At 48.8% G+C, this 19,151-nt stretch overlaps 1 long non-coding RNA gene across 1 annotated transcript; it reads right to left on the reverse strand.

Annotated features, from left to right (window-relative positions):
- Positions 1-8,093: 8,093 nt before the first annotated feature.
- LOC109455205 (uncharacterized) lies at positions 8,094-18,228 on the reverse strand. Its single transcript, XR_002138589.2, has 6 exons — positions 18,028-18,228; positions 15,271-15,748; positions 13,155-13,335; positions 12,303-12,426; positions 9,452-9,612; positions 8,094-9,363 (listed from the first exon to the last, which is right to left on the reverse strand). It is a non-coding gene; the product is annotated as an uncharacterized LOC109455205 (long non-coding RNA).
- Positions 18,229-19,151: the final 923 nt, after the last annotated feature.

Genomic DNA, 19,151 nt, shown 5'->3' on the forward strand with positions numbered 1-19,151 from the left:
CCCAGTGTCTCCCACCCTGTTCATGCCTTCACCACTGGGTAACTGTCCTGGTTCTTGATTTAGTCCAGCCCTTTAACTTTAGATGTCTGTCCTCCCACCCATGACAGTCCAGGCTCACCTGGTACGAGTGCCATTTGTTGACTTCTTTGGCCTCAAATGGCTCATTTTGTTACCAACTTTTGCTCCATTTTCATTTTTGCCACTTGGGTGTGACAAAGCACCTGTGTTAGTTTTCTATTGCTGTGTAACAAATTACCACAAACTTAGTGTCTTAAAACAATACCTACTCAGCATCAATTGTCATTAGAAAAATTCCAATTAACACCACAATGAGATACTAATTCATACACACGAGATTGGTTTTAATTTTTTAAAAATGAGATAATAATTGTTGGTGTGGATGTGGAGAAATTAGAACACTCATACATTGCTGGTATTCCACCAGCAAATTGGTATAATCATTTTGGGAAATAGTCTGGCAGTTCCTCAAAAAGTCAAATGTAGAGTTTCCATCTGACCCAACAATTCTGCTTCTATGTATAGACCCCGGATAATTGAAAATAAGTTCACACAAAAACCTGTTCATAGCAACTTTATTCATAGTAGCCAAAAAATAGAAACAACCCAAATGTCCATCAATTGATAGATGGATAAAAATAATGTGGTATAGCCATACAATGGAATATTATTTAGACATAAAAAAGAATGAAGTGCAGATGTGTACTACAACTTGGATGAACCTTGAAAATATTATGCTAAGCAAAAGAAGCCCAGACACAAAAGGCCACATACTGTATAATCCCATTTATATGAAATATCCAGAATAGTCAAACACATACATACAAAACGTAGGTTAGTGATGGCCAGGGGCTAGAGGGAGTGGGGAATGGGGAATGACTATTCAATGAGCATAGGCTTTGTTAGGAGGGGAGGGGGTGATGAAAATGTCCTGGGATTAAATGGTGATCATGGCTGCACAACTTTGTGACTATACTAAGAAACATTGCATTGTACACTTTTAAAATACCCATTAATTAATTCACAGTTCTGTAAATCAGAAGTCGGGGTGGACTTGGCTGGGTTCTAATCTCAAGGTCTTACAAGACTGAAACCAAGGTGTCGGTAGGAGGGTAGCTTGAGACATATTCCAAGGATCCACTTTGAAACTCATTCGATTTGTTGGCAGGATGCAGTCCTTGTGATTCCAGGGCTGAGGTGCCTCTTCTCACTGGCCGTCCCTCAGCACCTGAGGCCGCCTGCATTCCTTCTCGTATGGCCCGCCCCGTCCTCAATCTAGCAAATCAAATCAGTGCATTGAGTCCTTCTTATGCTCCACATCTCTGGCTTCCTTTTCTGCCACCAACATGAGAGAATTCTCTGCTGTTAATGACGCATGGGATTAGATTAGACCCCCTCAGGTAATCACCCCTTTTTAGGTCAATCACCCCTGTGCCGGATAACATACATAATACACTCAGGAGAGTGGTATCTCATCACATTCACAGGTTCCAGGGATTAATGCATGGCATATCGGGAGCCATTCCTAGAAATTCTGCCACTACCGCACTTGATAATTATTTTGAATGGCCTTTTTGGCAATTTTACCTCCCAGAATGAGCAAGCATTCCTGAGTGCCTGTTCCATTCAGATGCTGAGTTACTACCTGTCTCCCTGGCCCTAGTCCGGTCCTGGCACATAGTGTGTGCTTGATGAATCGCATGTTTGCTGAACTGTTCCTACCCTAGAGTAGATCTCCCATCTACCGAGAAGACAGAACCATCCATATACAGGGAAGTTTCGAGAGCCAGTAGCTGTGAGAAGTAAGTAAGTATAAGTGGTGAGAGCATACAGGACGCCTCGATGTAAGGAATGGTTTCTTTGAAACTAGTCCTGACCTGTTAAGTGAAGAGACATGACAGGAACCCTGAAAGAAAGGAAGAAGTTATTTTAGAGCTTGTGAGAACCATAAAGGTTATTTGCATGAGGTAAATGCCAAGCATGTCCCCATTATTGGAAGGCAAATTTCAAAAATTGGGAGAGAAGATAGGCTTCCATGAACAGCTGTGTTATTCAAAGGTATCATTTTAAAAAAGTATATTTAATTGTAAATGATGCCCATGAAGAAGAAAAGTTTTGGGGTGCGGCAGGGGAGGTTAGTATCCAAGGAGACCGATATAGAATAATAGAATTTCTGTAGAGTGCCTTCTGATGATTGCTTTCCTTCTTTCAACAAATATCTACTGAAGGTCCATGCTCGGTGGAATAACACAGGGAGAAATCCTGTGAGGAATGCAGTATGTAGCTTCTAAATGGCTCCCAATGATCCCGGCCTGCGGGTATAATGTAATCCCTTCTCTCTGAGTGTGAATATCAGCAGAAGTAACGGGATGTCACTTCCAAGATGGGGTTATAAAAAGATGTGGCTTTGTTCTGTCAGCTCACTTGCTCCGAGAGAAGCCAGCTGCCACGTTGTGGGCTGCCCCACGGAGAGGCCCACAGGGTAAGGAACTGAGGTTTCCAGCCATCAACCAGTGAGAACCTGAAACCTGCCAATAGCCGCAGGAGTGAACTGGACATGGATCCTCCCCTCGTCACACCGTAAGATAACTGCAGCCCCAGCCAGCACCTTGATTCCAGCCTATGAGAGACTGTAAGCTAGAGTCACAGCTAACCTGCTTCTGGATTCCTGACCCACAGAACCAGTGGGATAACAAAAGCTTGTTGTTTTAAGCTGCGAAGTTTTGGGGTAACTTGTTATACACCAATGGATAACTAATATAAGAAGGTCTATAACAGACATGGTAATACTTTATAATAGTTATAATAAGGGGTATAAATAAAGGACATACCCAAATATCAGAGGCAGGATACTCACCTGAGGATGAAGGCTTGAGAGAAGGGAGTCAGGAAGGGAGAGGACTTGTGTGGAATGAGACTTGGGAAAATGCTAAAGGCAGAATACAGGGTTTCTTCAGTTTTGTTTAGGGTAAGAAGCAGAACAAGGAAAGCTTCCTGGCGGGGCAGAAGGTGGCAGAGGAGCAAAGCATTCCCCAATTTCACCCTGTAGCTGTTTTCTCCAGAGGTAGGCAACGTGCCTCTGGCTGCTTCATTCATTTCTCAGATGTTGCCAAGGACAGAATTAGTCTGGCTGAAGCAGACTGAAGAAGGAGATGCTGGAAAAGATTGTTCTAGAGCTCAGAGCTCTGCTAAGGGCATTCTTCTCTTTAAGGCCCCAAGAAATCCCACTCTGAGGGCCCAAGAGTATATGAAGTGAGATTGTTCAAGTGCTGTTGGTGGCCCTCAGGAGGACTGGGGATGGAAGAGGTCATATTGCTGGAGGGGGCAGACACTGTCCTCCTTTCCAAAAAGAAGGAGGTGCATTCTGGGACACACAGCCTAGTGATCTTGATCTGGGAAAGGGCCTAGAACAAACTCTGAAGAGATGATGTGTGATCGCCAGGCCCAGCCCAGAATTCACTAAACAACTCAGGTCTAGCCTTGTTTGCTTTCTTGGTTTTTAAACAGCAAAGAATGGGCAATCAAAGCCAGGATCCGGATCAGGCTGTGGAAATGTCATATCCTGATTTCATCTGCCAATTGACAGTCTCTCATGGGAAGTGGAATAAAAATACTATTAGGATGATTTAGAACCATTTCAACAGCTATGGCCAGAAATTAGTGATTAAAGGAACATTATCAACTAGTGTGTTCCCAGGAGCCTCACAGCCCCCACTGTATAATAATATTAACAGTTAACATGTATTATGGACTTACATTGTACTGGGAACTATTCTAAGCACTTTCAGTGGATCATTTCATTTGAGTCTCAAAACAATCCTATGAGATCGATATTTACTATAATCAGCTCCATTGAACACACAAGGAGCCTGAGGTGAGGGGAGGTTGACAAGGTCACACAGTTAGGGTATCACAGAGCCAGGACTGATGTCTGGTGGCCCAGACAATACCTTTGTCTTTACTCCATGGCCCTAGTGACCGTATTCTCCCACCTGGGGAGAAGCAACTTGGCTCAGTTTTCATGAGTGTGAACAGATTCCGATGTGCAGCATGCATGTTGCATGCCAGCCTGCAGCCCTGTGTTAGTGCACGTGTCTGTGTGTGCAGTGTGAATCTGTATATGTGATGTGTGCTATTTGTGTGCCAGTGTGCTCTGAGCCAGCAAGTTGTTGGGAAAAGCTGAAAGAAACGGAGAAGGGCACTGCAGCCCTGATCACGCAGTATCCAGGGTGCTGGGAAGCAGCAGGAAGTTGGTCAGTGGGTCAGGCAGCCAGTCACCCGAGCAGGAGGGTGACAGGTGGGCAGGGCACTCGGGGGTGACCAGCCGGCTCCCACCTGCCGGGGCTGTCCATCAACACCAATGCTAGCAGTGCCTGAGGCCAGGACCCCCAGCAGGCCAATCCCAGATGCATACTCTTCCAGGGGACATCCTAAGGTGACAGAGACACCCCCCACCACAGCCAGACTCAAGCCTTGGCCCAGACTTAAGCACCCATATTTTATCCTGTCCTTTCTACCAACCCCCACACCAGAGACTAAAAGCTGCCTTGGCCGGCTCAGACCCTGGAAGCTCAGTGATGGGATGAGAGAGGATGGGGACAAGTGGCAAGTGGGAGCCCTCCCACACTCATCTGTCTGCAGCATTCAGAGGACCAGAAGTATATGACCTTGCTAATGTTGTGGGATAGGAAAAGGCAAAAGGTCCTTAGAAGTCATCTACAACACACTTCTTTCTGTTTTAGACAAGTAAAGCAGGTTCAAAGAGACCATGGGATTTCCCCCCAAAGATGCTGGAATCCATCTGGGGTTCAGCAAGAGTCAGAGGATTAGAGCTGCCCTGGGGGAAGGTGAGTTCTGTCCAGGAATAGCACCAGCACGCGGAGGCTGTAAATGTGTGTGGTAGAAGAGGGAACCCCCACACTTTACCAATCCAGGTAGGTAAGGTCTGGCCAGCTGGGAAGGGCAGAGTGGGTGAATGAGAAGTGTGGAGAGGGAGGAGGTTTGAGCTGGAGTCATGATCCCCTAGAGGGGGCAGGCGTGGAGCTGGCAGGTGGGTGGCTCTGGGGCAGGCTGGGCACGCAGGTCCTGTGGTGCAGAGGCTGGGATTGGGGGTGCAGCCCCAGCCCACCTCAGGACCCACGTGGAGGCTGATGGGAAAATAGGGAGAGGATCTGGGGGCGGGGCACTGGGTGCTAAGGGATAGATGGAGGTGGGAGCACAGGGTCAGTGGGTGGTGGAGGGCTGGGGGAGGTGGGAGCGGGTGGAGTATGGGGAGGGGCCCCGCGGTGGGCGCGTGGCAGGGGAGGGAGGTGGGCTGGGGCAGCGGTGATGGGCGGCGCGTGGCCGGCCGCCCCCAGCTGTGGTGTCGCTCAGGCCCGGCTTAGCGGGCCAGGGCCAAGGATTAGGGGCAGTGGCCGCACCTGGTGGGGCAGCCGCAGGGCTAATGCTGTGTGACCGCGGGGCCCCGCCCGACAACTGGCTCCCTCCTGCCGAGGAGGGTTGTGGGCTCGTTAGCCCTCGCTGGCGTGTGCGCGGGTGTGTGCGGCCTCAGGCGGCGGGCGCACGTGTGCCACCGGGGCCCTGCGGCTGTCGCTGATCGCTGATCGCCACCGGCTGCGGCTGTGCTGGCCTGAGAGGATCCCTGGAGTGAGGCTGCTGAGGGGCCGCGGCCTGAAGGTGTCCCATACTGTGTCCGGGCTTCCAGGGTCAAGTGGCAGGCAATTGATTGTATGCCTCTGTGAGCCTTGTGGTGGTGTCACTCTGGGTCTGCGTCTCTGTGGGTCTGACCCGGGATGCCTCTCTGAAATGACAGTGTCTATTATTGCCCTGTGTTGACTAAGTGTTACTATCCAGGACCTTAACCTATATGTGAGACTGAGTGTTTCTGGACAAGACTATATGGGAACACCTCCATACTTTGAGTGTGTTTAGGGTGTATCAGGAAGAACTCCCACTTTCCTTGGGGACTGCTGTTCCGGTTCCCTCTGCAGATGTAGGCTTTGGGGCAAACCCCCACCCTCACCCCCACTCCGCACAAGCTGTCTCCTTCCCAGCAACGGTTTCTCAGCCATGTACTCTGCAGGGCCCCACATCTCTGGTGCTGAGTGGAGACCATAGGAGGGGAGTTCTGGTTCCCCGCATTCTGCCCTCTCTAAACTCAGCCTACCCCCTCAAGCCCATCCTCAACCCAGGCCTAGCTCAGGACCCCCAGACTTGCTTTCACAGGATCATTTTCTACCCAAATAGTCGGATCTCAAGAAAGTTTGTGTTGGAATTGGGAGTTCTTCTTACTAATGCCACAGATAGAACTTGGGGCCTTTGCATGTGCTGTTTCCTCTGCCTGGAAGGAGGATTCTACTTTTCCAGGAGCACAGGAGCCACCTCCACCGGGAAGCATTCCGTGTAGTACCAGCTCCGCACCCCACTCTCTCCTCGCTTTGGAGAACCTTGGCTCACACGTGGCTTGATCTACTCCAATGTGATCTCCATCTCCTGGAGATAGGAGCTCCCTGAGAACAGAGGCAGGTCTGGATATATGATCAGCAGCAGAGCTGCTCACTGAGCTGAAGCACTGGACAGGCAGAGCCATGGATCCTGCCCCTGCTACAAATTACTAGAAAAATCTTCAAGGGGCTTCAGTTCTAAGAGGCAGGAGTGTCTGGCCAGCCCTGCCCCCACTCACTTCTCCATGTACATATATGTCCTCTCTCCTTCCAAGGAGGCACCAAGCTGCCAGGAGCAGCCCTGCCCCCTCTCCAGCTCTCCAGCAGTGAGAAACCATGCTGAGCTGTCCTCACCCGCCCTTCTGGCCTCACCCTGGCCCTTCCCTGGCCCTGCCTGGGGATGCCAGGACCCACAGCAGGTGCCTGGACAGACTTGAGGCTGGAGAGAAGGGCTGGGCGCAACAGGCCAGCCTCTGGCCAAGAACAGGACTCATAGAGAGACAAATTCCAAAATCCTCCTCTTCCTCATTCACCCCACCATCCCCCTTAGTACTGTTAATCACAGCTACCATTTGCTGGGTTTTATTGTCTGCCTTACACAGTGTTTGATGATGTACGTGTATTATCTACTTAATCCTAAATCAATCCTGAACAGGGGGCACTGTTATCCCCATCTCTCTGATGAGGCAGTAGAGCTTTGGAGAGGTCATAGGCCTTGTCCAAGGTCACCTTGCTAGTCATAGGCAGAGCCAGGATTCACATGCAGATATTTCCATGCCCTTGTGCTGACCTCCGGTGCTACTCTCCTCAGCCTGGGTGGTGACCCCTGTTAAACATCTGTCTCCCACATTAGAGTAGGAGCTGTGGGATAGCAAGGAGTGCCCTGTCCTTTTGATTACCCCAGTGATGGTATAAAGGAATGCTGGTGGGATAATGTTCATTTGGCTGTTAGCACAGCAAGGATTCACATCCTAGATCTATCTTACTTGCTCTATGACCTTGGGATGGTAATGTTTCTGTCTCAGTTTCCTCATCCATAAAATGGGGAAGATAATCATGGCAGTGGTAGGAGGTTGAGTTAACTTGGGAAAGTTCCTGTTATACAGTAGGTAGTATGTAAGTGTTAGATATTACTCCTATTATCTATTATTGCCTCCTGTTAGACTGGAATGGGCCACGTTCTGCTATATCCCCAACACTGGCACAGGCCTGACCTATGTAGGTTTTTCTATTACCTCCTCTGTAAAATGTGGCTAAAAATATCCAACCTCCGCCTGGCACGGGACAGAGGTTGACATTGGTAATGACACTGGTGGGGCTGTAGGTAGATTGATGGGGGCCAGGGCCAAGTTGGGCTCTCCTGGACACCCCATCTTTGGCTCCAGGGCAGAGGCTACAACCAACACCATCCTCCTGCCCACATCCCATTCAGTCCCCAGTAGAGAGGGGACACAGAGCTCACTCAGACTGTGCCCTTCCACCATGTGGAGAAACCCCCACGCCAGTGGCTACTCTGGGGCCAAGATGCCTCCTCGTCACCCCTTCACGGGTCTTCCCCAAGGAACTGGCAGCTCAGAGCTTGGGGAATGGAGTCAGGTGGACAGGAAGGCATCAGGAGGTCATCCCAAGCCAGATTATTCTCTAGGAGCATAATCCCATCTCCAGTTAAGTTCTTATGTGAAACCTGATACATAAAGCAAATAAAGGTACCATTTTGTTATTAAAAATTAATTTTATTAGCTCAAATGTGTAACTCTTATTTCTTAACAAGAACACCACCATTCTCCACCAGCTATAATGAGCCTGACACATCGTGTGTACTCAATAAATACCTGTTGGCTGAATGGATAGTCAATTAGTAGGGGGAAAAAAAAAACACAAGGTTGAGAGGAGGGGTTCTGTATGATAGTTAGAGAATCCTACTAGCCTGAAATTTTAATCCAGTCCTTATGGAATCCCTGTAGCACTTCTGAATGGCCCAGAACTCCACAGAACGTTGTTTAAAAACAACTGATCTACACAAGCCCTCCTTTTGGTGAATGAGCAAGGCCAGAGAGTCAGTGGCAGAGTTGGACTAGAACAAAGGCCTCCTGACTCCCCATTCCAGGGCTCCCTCTTAGCCTCTCCGCACGATGCATTCTGGGACACTGGGGTCAGGTCTTTCCTGTTCCATTTCACCCTGCCTGGGATAGCCTGTGTGCCAGAGGTCCACCATTCTACACCAGGCATTTCTAGCCCACCAGCCTCTGCCCTGGGCCTAAGCCAGGCAGGAGCTAAGTCCTTCCCACTGACTCCAGGCTGGGCTCTCTTCCTAATGTGTGTCATCTGGGCAAGGAAGGCCCATTGCCCAAGACCCCACCTGGAACCACTGGGCCCCAAGTGGCGGGCATTCCCAATAGCCACCAGATCAGCAGAATCTGCCGTGTAGGTGAGGAGTCAGGGATTGAATACATTCAGTAGGGAATGGGCAGGGGAAGCACCCCAGATCATAGGCCCCACAGCAGTTGGGGGCATTTATGGGCCTTCCTATAAACTTCTGAGAGGGTAACTTTATCCTGCTTCTTTCGGCCAAGTATCCTCCTCCAGCAGCTGGTCACAAAGCTGGTTAATCTCCCAGAGTGCTCAGCTTAAAACCCGTGACTCACAGCACAGCCTGTGGGGGGGAGGGGACAGCCGCCTCCAAAACGTGGCGCCCAGAGTCAGCTGTTCTGGGGGCCTTCTCAGGTTTCTCCAACTCAGGCCCAAGGTTTGGGGCCTTGTCTTTCCTCCTGGAGTCCTGCTCCTCACTGACCCGGAAGTCCAAGCTATGAGAGGTCGGGGCCCTGGGAGGAAGGCCAGTTCCAGGGCCTTGGCTTTGTCCAAGACCTCAGGGTGTCCCCAGGAATGACCAGCAGGCATTGGCCTTCAACAGAAGGGAGAGATTTCAAATGTAACTCTGGGAAGGGAGAGAGGACAGCTCTGCTAATTAAGAGTCCCTCACATGTACAGACCTGGAAAAATTCCTTTCAGCCATGACGCCCTCACGATAGGTCTGCCATTTCTTGTCAGTGTGTGACACAAAGCACATGGAAAATGATTGAAGCAGGTTTCCAAAAAGGAACAGAAATGTCAAGTGGCCTCTGACTTGAGATGAGCAGCATAAGCACAAGACCTTTAAGGGAGAAAAAGTGAAGAAAAGAGTATTTGGCCTTGAACTTGGAGAGACTTGGGTTCAAGTCCCAACTCTGCCACTTGCTAGCTGAATAGCTTTTCTGAGCCTCAGTTGCCTCATCTCTAAAATGGGGATAAGAACAGTACTAACCTTGGTGAGTTAATGTGAGAATCAGATGAGATTCTGTTTTGTCTTAGAAGGTGGGAGCTATTGATATTATTGTCATTATCATCATCATCATTATTGCTCAAAAGTCAGGAGAATGCGTTTCCATTTGTCAGGGACTATCTGTGTAGTAGGAGGGAAGCTAATGGTTTGGAAGGCTTTCGGTGACTTGCCTCACTCGATAGGAATCTATTCAGATGAATATAACTCTGCAAATGAAGAGCGAGTGTCTGCCAACCAGTGGCATTGTGCTTGTTATGGCTGAAGACCAAACCCAAAAAACAGTTATAACAGATAGATGGTGGAGGGTCCCACTGGTAGCAAAGCACATATCATACATTCATCTTTGCCGCTGTGCCTCCAGAAATTCTTGGTGTCTTCTACTCTATCCAAAAAGTCCCAGAAACAGCCTGAGATTCCTGCGGTAAAGAGGAACTAACCACTTTATAAGTTCCTATTATGGGCCAGGCCTATACATATACCTGAGACTATAGGGTCACATATACCTGACCCCATCTAATCTTTGCAACAACCCTGTGGGGTAAGCATACTCTTATCCCCACGTGGTAGACTGAATTGTATGAATGGACCCTATTCTTCATTCCTCCTAGTAGCCAGGCCTTTGTCACGTGACTTTGCAGCTCTTCACATTAAGAGCCATATTTCTCCACCGCTCAATTCTGGGTTCAATCATGGGAGTTGGTGTGGCCCAAGAGAAGACATACATGATTCAGGAAGGGGTTTGAAAAAGCACTTGTGTGCTTCTGTCTGCACTTTTGTACACTGCCATCGCCAGGAAAACATGCCCAGGCTAGCTAGTCCTCTGAACAATGAGAGACCTGTAGAAAAGAGCTCAGTTGCCCCAGTCAAGGCCAGCCTGGAGTGGCCAAGAGCCAGTCAGCCACAGCATATGAGCCCAACTGAGCCCAGAACAGCTGCCCAGATGAGGCCAGGAGAACAGCCTAATCTAAATAGCCAATTTGCAGACTCATAAACTAAATAAATGCTTATTGTTTAGAGCGACTGAGTTTTGGGATGGATCATTACATAGCATTATCATGGTTATAGATAAAGGATATACCTTTTTTTAAAAAAATAAACTTTATTTTTTAGAACAGTTTTAGGTTCGTAGTAAAATTGAGCAGAATGTACAGTGATTTCCCATATACCTCCTGCCCCGTACACACACACTCTCCCACACAACCAACACCCCCCACCAGCATGGTACATTTGTCACAATCAATGAACCTACATTGATATCGTAATCACCCAAAGCCCTTAGTTTACCTTAGGGTTCACTCTTAGTGTTGTACATTCTTTCAGTTTGGACAAATGTATAATAACACGTATTCACCATTATAATATCATATAGAACAGTTTCACTGCCCTAAAAATCCTGTGCTCTCCCTATTCATCTCTCCCTCCCCCATAACCCCTGACAAACACTGATCTTACTGTCTCCATATTTTTGCCTTTTCCAGAATGTCATATAGTTGGGAATCAGACAGTATGTAGCCTTTTCAGATTGGTTTCTTTCACTTAGTAATATGCATTTAAGGTTCTTCCATGTCTTTCCATGGTTTGACAGCTCATTTCTTTTCAGCACTGAATAATCTTTCATTGTCTGGATGGACCACAATTTATCCAGTAGTTTACTGAAAGACATCTTGGTTGCTCCCAAGTGTTGGTCCACCATTTTTTAGATGAGGAAATAGAAGGTCAAAGTGGTTAAATAGTCCCAAAAAAACACAGCCGTAAGTGGCAGGCCTGAGATTCAAACTTAGGTCTTACTTCAGAAGTCATGAACTTTACGTTCTTCTGTTGGAGTGTCCCTACAAAACTAAACCCTTTTAGAGCTCTCTGCTTTGCTTATACTGGTCCCTCTCATTAGCACTAATTTCATTCTGCCTTCTGGGGATCAGGGAATATTTCCCCCTCTGCCCTCCTCCCTCAAACATTAGAGACTTGAAGGAAAAGACCAGGACACATTCAATTTTACATCTTTCAGAGCTGAGCACCAAGTAAAAACACATGGTTTGTTGAAAGAATGCACGTGTGAGCTAAGCCAATGGCGGCCATTTGTAACAAGTGATAAAATTGCCCATTCTAGTCTGGTCCCTCCTCCTGAGAGCCATTAGAAGTGAGAGGAATCAGAGAGCTGCCCTTGGGAAATATTGTTAACAGAATTATACCTGGATCCTACACATTTGCTAATAGTTGCTCCTTATCAGGCCAAGGTAAGTCTCCATCCTCACGTAGGACAAAAATGAAGGTGATAGAAGGAGGGGGCAGGCAGGGCAGACCCTTTTACTTCTTTCTCCCTTCTGTGGTCAGGGGCTATTAAATGTCAGCTTAATTATGCTAGACAGCTATGCATGTGAATTAATAAGTCCACTTTTTAGATGTGGAGACTGAGGCTCAGAGATTTAAGGGACTGGCCAAAATCACACAGTTCGTGGCAGAGTCGGGAGTCCAACTTAAGCGGTGTAACACCCAGAGCCCACAGGCTTAACCACATCACTTACACTGCTTCCCTTCACGTGGCCTTTATTTCCCATCTTCCCTAAAGGTGACCATAGAACTTCTCCTCTTCTCTCAGGGAACACCACCTATTGGCCTGGGGGAGAGTCATCAACCTCTTGGCCCTACCTGCAAAATAAAGAGAACAATCCTTACTTACTTAGCAGCAGGCAACTTAGTCCAACAGATATTTCTTGCTTCCTTTGTTTATGTGTATAATTTCCTGGGCGTATCTCAGCCACTACACTTACCACATGCCTTATATAGTTTATTTCCCAGGGCCCATGTCATTGCCAGATGCATAGTAGGTATGCATATCAATTAAGAGACAGGTTAGGTTGCTATAACAACAAAGACACCTAAAAATGCACTTTATTTCTTTCTTACATAAACTCCAGGGCTGTGGTCAAAGATTTGTACGGCAGTCTAACAATACTGGGGACTCAGGTTCTTTCTATCTTGTTCCGTAGGCTTCAATAAGCAACTTCTATCACATGATCTAAAATGGTAAATTAGTTTCCTATTGCTGCTGACGCATTATCACAACCTTGGTTGTTGAAAACAACCAATTATAAGATAATTGTATTATCTTAGAATCATGGTGGTCGGAAGTCTGAATGGGTCTTACAGGGAGGGCTAAGATCAAGGTGCTAGCAGAGCAGCAGCATTTCTTCTGGAGGTTTTGGAGGAGAACGCTTTTCTTGCCTTTTTCCAGCTTCTAGGAATGACCTGCTTTCCTTGGCTTGTGGACGCATCACTTCGACCTCTGCTTCTGTAGTCACATTTTCTTCTCTGACATTTACCTGCCTGCCCCAGCTCTTTTCCTTGAAGGACACATGTGATTACATTGGACTCACCTAGATAATCAAGGAAAATCTCCCCATCAAGGTCCTTAACTTAATCACATCTGCAAAGTCTTTTATGCCATGGAAGGTAACATATCCACAGGTTCTGGGGATTAGGATGTGGACATCTTTAGTGGCCCAATGTTCTACCACAGGTGGCTTCTCCAGCTCCTGCCATTCATCCATATTTCAACTAGTAGGGGGAGGGACAGCAGGAAAAGACAAAAGAAGCCATAATGAAAAAGTGGCATGCAAACCACTTCCACTCATACCTCACTGGCCAGAACTTACTTACATGGCCACAGGTATCTCTTCAAGGGAATCTGAAAAGGGTAGTCTTCTGCTAGGTGGCCATGTTTCAGGCTAAAAATTATATCAATGTGTAAAAAATATATATTTCAAAAACAACCCACACCATAAGTAAGGTTCAATCAGAGAATTCCAGACTATATAAAACACCACAGGATGAACAAACCAGTTTTTTTTCAATAAATAAATTGCAAAGGAAGTAAAAAGAGATAGAGGAGGAACTCTTAGACTTAAAGAGACTTAAAAGACAGATGAACCAATCACAACATGTAGGGCCTGATTTAGATCCTGATTCAAACAAACAAACAAACAAACAAAAACATTTATGAGATCATTGGAAAGTTGATTCGATTGAATAGTGAATATTTTATGATATAAGGAATTACTGTTAATTTTTTTAACACTTCCAGCCACTAATGATATTGTGCTAATGTTAAAAAAAAAAGTTCTTATCTTTTAGAAATACAAAATCAGATATATATAAGTGAAATGATACAATGTCTGAAATTTGTTTCAAAATAATACAGGAGGGGAGGAAGTGAGCAGGATGTTAACAAGTCAGGTTTGGACATGGGTTAATGGTTGTCAGAGCTGGCTACAGGGCTCATTATGCCACTGTGTCTATTTCGATGTTTGAAATTCTTCATAATAAAGAGTGAAAAAGGAGGTTGGGCTGGGAAAGAAAGAAGAGACAAGAGAAGGGCTGAATGGATAGGGAGCAAATTTGATAGGCCCAGCAATTCCCCAAGACCAGATGTTTTTTTCTCCCCATGTTCTCCCCTGCCTCTCTCTCATTCCTGGGACAAACACACTCTGAGCCTGCATCCCAAAATAGCTAAGGAAGGACAGTGAGACCTGAGACCCCTGAGCCAGATAGGTCAGAGGTCACATGTCAGGACAGAGGTGGCCACCTCTTTACTATAGAGAAACTAAATCAACACCAGCCCCTGGTGACCCTGCATTTATTTGCCTTTGTCTACCACAGGTGGGGGTGTCCCTGCTTCAAAGGCATGAAATAGGGGCAAGTTCATCCCTATCCATTTGGAGAATCCTGCGCATAAAGGGGCCTCAAGAAGCCATCAAGTCCGTTTCTCTGTCTCCAAGGTCTTGGCCTAGTATGTAGAGCCAAGAGACCCTTGCTCCCATCTCAGAGCCGCCATAGCTAAGCATATGTGAACACTGGGCAAGTTGCTTAGAACCCTGGGCCTCAAAGGCCTACACTTCAACAGGGATAAATGTTGCCACTGGTGTCAGGGCAGATAGGGACACGGCGCTGAGATGCGGACTCTGCCGGGCCCAGCCTTCTCTGGAGACGCCTTGCACAGCGCTGCCTCTGCGGGTCTCTCCCAGCCCCCGCCCCCTGGCCCTGCATGCACCAGCCTCTCTGCATCTGTCATCAACCCGCTCTGTTCCCCACCAGCCAGGCTTTGTTTAGGGGCGACTGGCAGGCTGCCCGTGCACACAGTGGAGGCAGTGACGCCCGCTGCTACAGACAATACTTCACAGGCTGCGTGGTTACCCACACTTCCAGCCACCCCGCACCCCACCCAGTTTCAAGAAGTCCAGAGCCCAGAACAGCCAGGCTAGCCCGCTCAGTGCCCCAATCCCACCCCACCCAGTGCTTGCTCATAGCTTCCATCCAAAGGCAGAGCAAACAAGGCAAGAATAATCCCCAAGCTCCTACTGTGCACTGTGAGATGGGTTCCATACAAGCACTTGCCTTGGCCTACTGAACCCTCACAGCCCTACAACATAGGTCCGGGGCTTAGTCACACTTTCAGCTGTGAAAAGTGAGACTCAGAGAGGGGAAGTGACTTACCCAAGGTAAGTAAGGGACAGAGCCAGCACTGGAGTCTTGGTGAATGTGATCCTGAAATCCAGTGGAGAAGCCTGGGAACACGGCATCAGGCACTGTGGCAGGCAAGACCAGCACCATATGCTTGAAAGGCAAGTTCAGACACAGCCCAAGAGAGTTTGTGCTGTGTCTTCAGGAGAAGCCAAAGACTATGACGTCCACGGTCTCCAGTGCCCCTTGGGGTGGGGATCTCCAAATTAACCTCCTTTCCATCCTGAGGGGCAGGCTTCTGCATCTCATGCTGAGCCCGGCCTCACTCAGGCTTCCTCTTCATGCACCCCCAGCCCTGTGCTGGACCAGGTGGACGGAGTCAAAGAATAGCCTTCTGCTCTCCATCCCAAGAAGAAAGGCCCAAGAGGGAGGCTGGGAGGCCAGGGAGGAGGGGGACCCTGGCAAGACCCCTCCTGAGTGTGAGAGGAGCCAGGAGTCCGACGATGCCGTCCTACATGTGGAGAAAGTGAGACCAGGGAGGATTCAGAGAGCATCACACAGCAGCACACAGCCAGTGTGGTGAAAACCCTGGTGTTTGAGCTCCAGTGCAGGCTCTCTCCTCTGTACGAGTTTGCTGTCCTCCCACTGCAATGCCTCTTCACACCACCCTCTACCCTTGACTTAAACTGTTGTCTAGATTGTCTTAATTGGTGGGCTTCCCCTCGGACAGAACCCGTTTACCCCCTGAGGGCCTGATGGATCGAAAATGACCAAAGGTCCCAAATGACCAAAGAAGCCCCAGATATAGTGTCAATCACAAGGGGAACATTCTCTGGGATGCTGTCATGTCTTCTGGCCTTTGTTCCTGCTGTTCTCTCAGCCTAGAACACCTTTCCCTCAGAATCCCCTCAGGCATTACTACTCATCCTTCAATACCCAAGAAGAAGAAAACCAATACGTCCTCCTCGGGGAATCTTCTCAGCGACTCACAGGGGAGTTCATTGCCCACTCTGGGTGTTTCCACAGGGTGTTTTGATGACTAATTCATGGGTCTCCCTCTCCCCACTAGATGGAGCTCCCACAGGCCAGAGACCCTGCCTGAAACATCCTTAGATCCTGCCGCATTGTCTGGCTTGGAGCCTGGAAACAGAGTGGGAGCTTACGGAATGTTTGAGGAATTGCGGGAAAGGAGACCTGTTAGGGCACATGGGCTGTAAATTACTTTCCAAAACCGGGGGTGGAGGAACAGCAATCCAGGAGTGCTTCATGGAGGTGGCAGGACAGAATGTAGGGCAGAGACAGATGACACACATCCCGGGCAGCCTAGATACCAGTCATGAGGTCCTTGCCTTCTGTCTTTCTCTGCCAGGAAACCCCTGTCCTGGGTGCCACTGGCCAGGGGTGGGCAGGTTTGGGGGAGAGCATCAGGCTTCCCCAAGACACCCAACCTCCCCCCTTGGAGGCGCATGGCTGGGGCAGCTGCTGGGGGCAACAACTGGTGTCTGTCCCTGGAGCCCAACGGCTGTGTGTGCCTTAATCCCAGCTCCTTGGAGCCCCCAGGCTGGCAGGTGGGTTGATTAGGCAGAAAGGAGACCACAGGAGAGGGGTAGCGAGTCAAGGCCCCTCCCTAGACCCCACAGCTGCCCACTGGATCTTGCCACGTGTGCCGTCCCCATCACTAGGCCTCCCATCGCCAGCTCTCCCCTTAGCCCAGAGCTACTCCTCCCTCATCCGTTACATGGAGGCCTGACCTTCTCTAGGTAGGAAGGTTCGTCTTAAAAAGTTTAAACTAGAAACTGCAAAGAAGAGATGGATGCCATACCTAATATGTCCCCCTCGTGTCTTCTTTCTGGATTGAGTGGGGAACAACCAGACACGTAGGCGGAGGCCAATGTTCACACCAGGACCTAGGTTCCAGTGTACCTGGCATCACATAGGAGCCGTGTGAGACATAGGTGTGGTGTGGACATGGGGTGGGAGGTGTGTTCTGCAGGTAAGGTGTACACACCCAGCGTGTGAGGTACATACGTGTGTGAGGACTATATGGGTCCATAGAACATACTGTGTGATGTTTGGGAGGCAGTCACGCTGTGCGGGGTGTACGCGGTAAGGAAGATACACCCTTTATGTGAGGTCGACTCATGTGGGAGGTGTGTGTGGTGTGGACGGTTTAAACATAATGTGAGGTGTATGTGATGTGTGCGGTGCACACAGAGTGTGAGGTGTACGCTGTGTGAGGCGTACACCAAGTACAAGGCAGACATTTTTTGTAAGGAGCACACTGTGTCAGAAATACATGGAGTGTGAGGCACACACGGAGAGTGAAATGTACACGATGCAAAAGGTGTATTCAGTCTGCGAGGTGAACATGAAGTGAGAGGTGTCCACAGTTTGTGAGGTCCACAGGCCTATGACCCACCACTGAAGGGGATGGAGGTATGGGGCTGAGGCCAAATGGTCCATCCCAGGAAATGTGCCTGTCAGCTCAGTCCCAGACTCAGACGCTGGAGCCTTGGCATGACCTCCTTTGGAGCGTCCTCAGCAGAGAAGACTTAGGGATATCCTCTGGCTTTTCACAAATTCTTACCTGCGAAAAGTAGGGCTGCTTGGAGAGGCCTTCTCAGGAGCCTTCTGCCTTCACAGAACCTTAGCATGCCTGCCTTAACACTTCTAGTCATGAAGCTATTGTCACCCTATTTGTGTTCTTTAGTAAACCACAGTGAGTTTGTATTTCAGACTCTGGGAATCTGGACCCACAAAGACACCCCCCCAGCCCCCTACCCCGCTCACCTCTGAGACAGAGAAAGGCTTCAATTGCATAAGGAATGAGCTTGAAGGAGAGAGACTAGATAAATGAACTCCTCGGGTCTTTCCAGAAGCCAGATATCAGGTGGTTCTTAATTTGAGCCTCAGCTTTCCCTGCCTCTGTCAAGCAGTCTGGGGTCCTGCTAACAGCCTTCGCTGGCTTCCCAGTCCCTGGGGAAGAGCCTGGAGGTAAGAGGTATACAGGAGAGTGAGGGACACATAGAGTGAAGTGTACATGGCATGTGGGGCTGTCGGGGTGAAAAGCTGTGCAGGCTGCAGGGGTTTCTCCTCCAGTAAATGCCAAGCTCACATCAGGCACCCCCTCCCTGTGTACCCAATGCACAGTACACATGCTTTTGTGTGCAAAAAGCATCCCATTCTTACCTCACCCTGTGGTCCCAAGTCAGCCATCAAAGCCATCCTCAAACCCCACCTCATGCCACCCCCGCACCCCTCACCCAGCCCAGGCAGCATCAGACATTCTGGCCACAGTTTCCTAGAAAAGCAGGAGCCATGCCTTTCTTGTCCTCCATAGAATCCCCTGCTCCTGGCGGAGGTGACTTTCAATAATGCCCGGGTCTCTCTGCCTGGAATGCTCTTCTCCCGATGGGCGTATGGCTTGCTCCCAAACTCCTTTTACCTCTTTGTTCAAATGTCACTTTATTTAATTCTGCAGCTAGTCTGGGCCGGACACCCCAATCCCGCTCACCCTGCTCTGCTTTAATGTTTTTCTGCAGCACATCTCACCTTCAGCCATACTCCATAATTTACTATCAGTATGCTTGTTGTTTACTGTCGGTGTTGCCTGTTAGAATGTCAGCTCCACAAGGGCAGGGAATTTTGTTTTGTTCCTGCTTTATTCCCAGCTCCTGACACAGAACATGGGCAGCATAAGTATTCGTTGAGTGAGTGAATGAATCACCGAGTGCCCACAGTACACGCACTGCCCCACACAGCCACTCCCTGCACACCAGGCAGGAAGGAAGTACACTTGCCATTTGTTGTCACCCATGCCCTACCCCCTCCACGTGGACCCCTTTTCTCCAACTTCTCTGCTAAGCTCCCAAGCCCCGCTTGTATGCGGGAGGCTGGGGAGTACCCCAAAGTGA

The sequence above is a fragment of the Rhinolophus sinicus genome, linkage group LG06, assembly GCF_036562045.2.
Source record: "Rhinolophus sinicus isolate RSC01 linkage group LG06, ASM3656204v1, whole genome shotgun sequence".
Lineage (NCBI taxonomy): Eukaryota > Metazoa > Chordata > Mammalia > Chiroptera > Rhinolophidae > Rhinolophus > Rhinolophus sinicus.